Source organism: Populus nigra, chromosome 14 (assembly GCF_951802175.1).
Source record: "Populus nigra chromosome 14, ddPopNigr1.1, whole genome shotgun sequence".
Taxonomy (NCBI): domain Eukaryota; kingdom Viridiplantae; phylum Streptophyta; class Magnoliopsida; order Malpighiales; family Salicaceae; genus Populus; species Populus nigra.
In genome coordinates, this window is record NC_084865.1 from 9748808 (window position 1) to 9753866 (window position 5059).

Sequence of the window (5059 nt, forward strand, 5' to 3'; positions counted from 1 at the left end):
TTTTCAGTTTCATCATGCTAAATTCATCTACACTACCTTTAAATCAATGCATATCACACAAGGATATCATTTATATCCTATGTCTTGTCCCTCTCAGAATCATGCAAGGTCCCTTTATTGTTTCCCCCTCTTCCCCTTGGCCAGACATTGCTGTCCATTGGCCTCTAATTTACAAATGAAATTTGTCATTTTTATAACAAATATAATCACCACAACATGCTACAAATACACCTTCATTCACTTGGTTCATAACCATACAATTTCGTCAATTACACAATGGAATTTGGGCATCAACTTAATATGGTTTATGTTTTCAGCTCTATTATGCTTTTTAAGGTTCAAAGACAACACATTCCCGTACATAACATCATTCTAACATATTATCACATAATTTTATCAAACACAAGCAGAATTCATGTCATTAGTACCAATACACCTTTTGTTTTGATTCTAGTGTTGCCACCCAATTTTTGACCCATGTTTTGATAAATTTTTTTAAAATAAAAAAAATAAATAATAATAATAATAATAATAATAAATAATAATAAGGGTTTACATGTGGCGCTAACATAACAGAGCATTAGAGCTAATATTAAGGAAGCAATATGTCAAGGAGATAATTACTGAATCATATATAATTACTGCAATATAAAATACCATAGATATATGATTTGATTCGTGCTGGTTATGGAAAATAATTACTGCAATATAAAATACCATACATATAGGATTTGTTAGTGTTGGTTATAGAAGATAATCTCTACAATAATTATTGCAATATTTCCTTAAATAGCACGTGTAGGGATTTTCTATATAAGTGAACCTACATCCATATGCACTGGGAGAGAAAAAATATTCACAAGGGGGCAATTTTTTCAGAAAAGGGGAGCCAAACACAAAAAATTCTAAAGATAAAACACCCTAAACCCATTTCTCTTCCAGTCGCAACCCCTCCTCTCTTAAAAAAATAAAAAAACAGCCATCACCCATTTCACCACCTTCTTCTCCTCTCACAACCCCCAACAACCATCACCAGGCCTTCCCATTCCCTCAGCAGATCTTTCTCTCTCTCGACGGTCTCTCCCCACTTTCCCCTCTGCTCCTACTCCTGCTCCCCTCAACCACGATCTCCCTCTCTTGGCCAACCACAACCCCCCAGCCATCTCACAGATCTCCACCCCCAAGCCTCCAACAACCATCCCCTCTTATCTTCCCTCTCCCAACCGCAACTCATTCTTCTCCTTCCCCCATCTCCCAAAACCAGCCAAACCTCTCCCTGTCATCTTCCTCTTTCTCAGCTAACCTAACAGCCTTCTCTGTCTTCACTGATCTGTCATCCTCCAGCTCATAAAACAAGAGCCACCATTTCCCATCTCTCACTCAGTCGTTTCTCTTTCACCATTATCGCGCAGCTAGTGAAGACCCGCAACCCTCGTTCTCTTCTTCTCTCCTTCACCAGCCAAAGGACAGCAGCCCACAGACCCACGATCTCCCTCTTCAGCCACAGACGTCATTTCTCCTTCCCCCCAACCACAGCAACACCTTAGTGCCACCGTCAACTCCAGTATCGCCGAGGCCACCACCAGCAATCCAAGCACGATAGAATCCACAAAACCCGCCGGCCACAAGCCAGACACCCTGACCTGAAAGCTGGCCACCTGAAATAGAGAAGAAGGTGAAGCTAAAAGAGAAAAAAAAACAGATCTGTATGGAGAAGTAGATCTAAAAATTGAGAAGGAAAGGGGAACAAAACTTGTTGTTGCGTTTTTTTCTTTTGTTCCAGGTAATGATGGTCGTCACCGTCGGCGAGGAAGGGAAAAGAGAGGAACTCGAGCCACATCCCACTATTTCCAGGTTCTTCCTCGTGGCGGCACATTAGCCGGCCGCCTGAAATAGAGAAGAAGGTGAAGCCAAAAGAGAAAAAAAAAACAGATCTGTGTGGAGAAGTAGATCTAAAAACCAAGAAGGAAAGGGGACCAAAACTTGTTGTTGCATTTTTTTCTTTTCTTGCAGGTAACAGTGGTCGTCACTGTCGGCGAGGAAGGGAAGAAGAGAGGAAGTCGAGCTAGATCCCATTGTTTCCAGGTTCTTCCTCGTGGTGGCGCATGAATCCACGTGCCGTCAGTGGTGGTGGCGTGTGGAGGAGACACGCCAAAACTTTTGTTTTGTGATCTAGAAGCCTTCCCACCCACTTTTGTTTCTACATACTTTTTGGGATTTAATAATTGATTTATTAAAGCCTTAAGAATTTGACTAATATGTGGTTTTTTGACTTTAATTGTGATTAAATGTAATGTTTGTGTTTTTGATAAAAAAATATAAAAAATATTTTTGTGTGTTGCATACGGCCAATACCCTAACATGTTTTGAACGTTTTTTTTATATAAAATAAGCAAATATTTGAAGTTTTGAAAATGTGTTTTCACATGGATTTCTTAAACACAACAAAAATTATTTTCTTGCATTTCTGGATTTTACAACATGTTTGTAAAACTCTAAAGGGTATTGACCAATATTCCAAAAAATACAAAAATTTTTATTTTTGGGTGGAATTCATCTATTATTCACCATTAATGTTTGGATAAAGAAATCCCAAAGGGATGAATATCTAAAATATTATTGGGAATAATTTGTTATTATTCACTGTTAATATTTGGATAAAAAAATCCTAAGTGGTAAATATCCAAAATAATTTTTTAGAAATAATAAGTCATCACACATCTTTAAAAGAAGCCTTGATTATAATCGAGGCCATTTCAACTTTTGACTCCACGGTTTACGAGCCGTGAAAGTATGAAACACTAAGGCAAAAGGAGGTTTTTAAAGCGATCTAAATTTCCTTAGATTTCTAAATCTTTGTTATTTTTCCTTGCGATTTACGAGTCGCGAACACTTGAAGTACTAAGGAAAAAATGAGCTCCTAAGCACATTGAATCTCCTTAGATTTCTATCTTACCTATCTCATAAATCATAGGTTATAAATTTAGTCTGAATCAAACACAGATTTCAAGAGATTTGCATTGGTTCTCCTTGGTACTTTGTAGACATATCTAAGGGTGTCATCCACATTAACCAAGGGTTCTTGCTTTTAGACTTTGAACCCAAATCCATTCATCATAGCAAACCTATCATAGGAAACTTATTTTAGAAAAACACCAACACCATAGCAATTATAAAGCAAAGCAAACACCAAGCAGCTTACCTTAGGCAGGGCGTACTAGGGGTGCTAATACCTTCTTTTTATGCAACCAATCCCTTGCTTTAGAATCTCTAAAAGACCAGTTAGGGTTCCTAGTGACCAAAGTACTAGGTGGCGACTTCTTTATTCACAAAAACAAATAAACCCGAAATCAAATGAAAAATCACCATCAGACGCCTCGCGGGGGACGTGCTACAGAATGATGACTCCACTGGGGATGCTAGGACTAGGCTTGGTAATTTGTTTGTTTATGCTATGTATTTGTTGTTCTCTGTTGCTATGAATGATTTATTTTGTTTAAAAACTTTAGCATGCATCTTTACATTCTGTCATACATAGTATAGTCATGCATCACTTTATTATTATTATTATCTTTTTAAGGGCACACACATTTAACTTTAAGTTAGGTGGGAGACTAGCAGCTTGTCTTATGACTTGAGTCAAGGTTTAAGTTTGTGTAAACCCTAACTATTTGCTGAGTGCTTAGATTGATAGTGATTGGTATACGTTCCATCCCACTATCTGCTGAGCCCTCATATTGCCTTTACGAGGGTGATCACTGGGACAACTAGAGACCATTTTTAGAGACCAAGTAGTAAACCTACCCAATGTCTCACATAAAGGAAATAGAATCTATCCTTATGATGTATGCTCCATAATATCTTTTTGCAACCAAACAAGCCTAAGCTCAAAGCATCTTGAATCTCATGACCTTTATTCAAAAACTAGCCAAGGGAGAGATGTTCCAGAATTGGGAGACCCAAGAAGCTCTATTGGTGTTCAAAATTTAATCAACAATGCTTGTTTGATCATGATATTGTGTTGTTTGCCTTTTTCACTTTTTTTTAAAAAATCAAGGTTCCAAATGTCAATTGGATTTTATCTTTTTTTTTAGCCAAACTCTTCCTTTTAATGAGATCATGCATTTTCAAAAGTTCATCTTCATGTTTTTACTATGCATTTACACATCACTTTCTGCTTTCAGAAACCCTGAAAGTAGATCTTCCATAATAAACACCTGCACTTTACACCGAGAATAAATGGTTGAACTTTAAAAAATACAACATTAGGGAGTTCACAAAATTAATAAAGCAACATGAATAAGCTTAGAAACCCCCTAAAGAGGAACTTAAACCATAAATGTGGGCAATGAAGAAATTAAAAGAAACAACTGAAGATAGGGACTATGATTACTACGAGATTATGTAGATGTTCTTGCTTGGTCCTATGAGGATATGTCTGGTTTAGATACGAAAACCATAGTACACAGGGTACTACTGGTAGAAGGATGCAAACCGGTCAAGCAAAATTTGAGAAAAATCCATTCAGATGTCTTAATCAAAGTAAAAGCAGAAATTGAAAAGCAATGAAATGCTGGTTTTCTAGAAGTAACAAAATATCCACAATGAGTGTCCAATATAGTGGTAGTACCCAAAAAGGAAGATAAAATTAGAGTTTGTCTACCACACATAGATATGTTAGTTGACAATGGAGCACGTAACTCCATATATTCCTTTATGGATAGATTTTCGGGTTACAATCAGATAAAAATGGCACAATAGGATAAAAAGAAGACAACCTTTGTAACACCATGGGGAACCTTTTGCTACAAAGTTATGATATTTAGGGGCCACCTACCAAAGGGCCATGGTGGTTCTATTTCACGACATGATGCAAAAATAGATTAAAGTATACGTGGATGACATGATTGCTAAATCTAGAGAGGGAGAGAATCATGTCCAAATATTGAAGGAATTATTTGAAAGACTAAGGAAGTATAAGTTGAGGCTTAACCATGCAAGGTGTTCATTCAGGGTGAAATCTGGGAAGTTGTTGGGATTTATGATGAGTGACAAATGG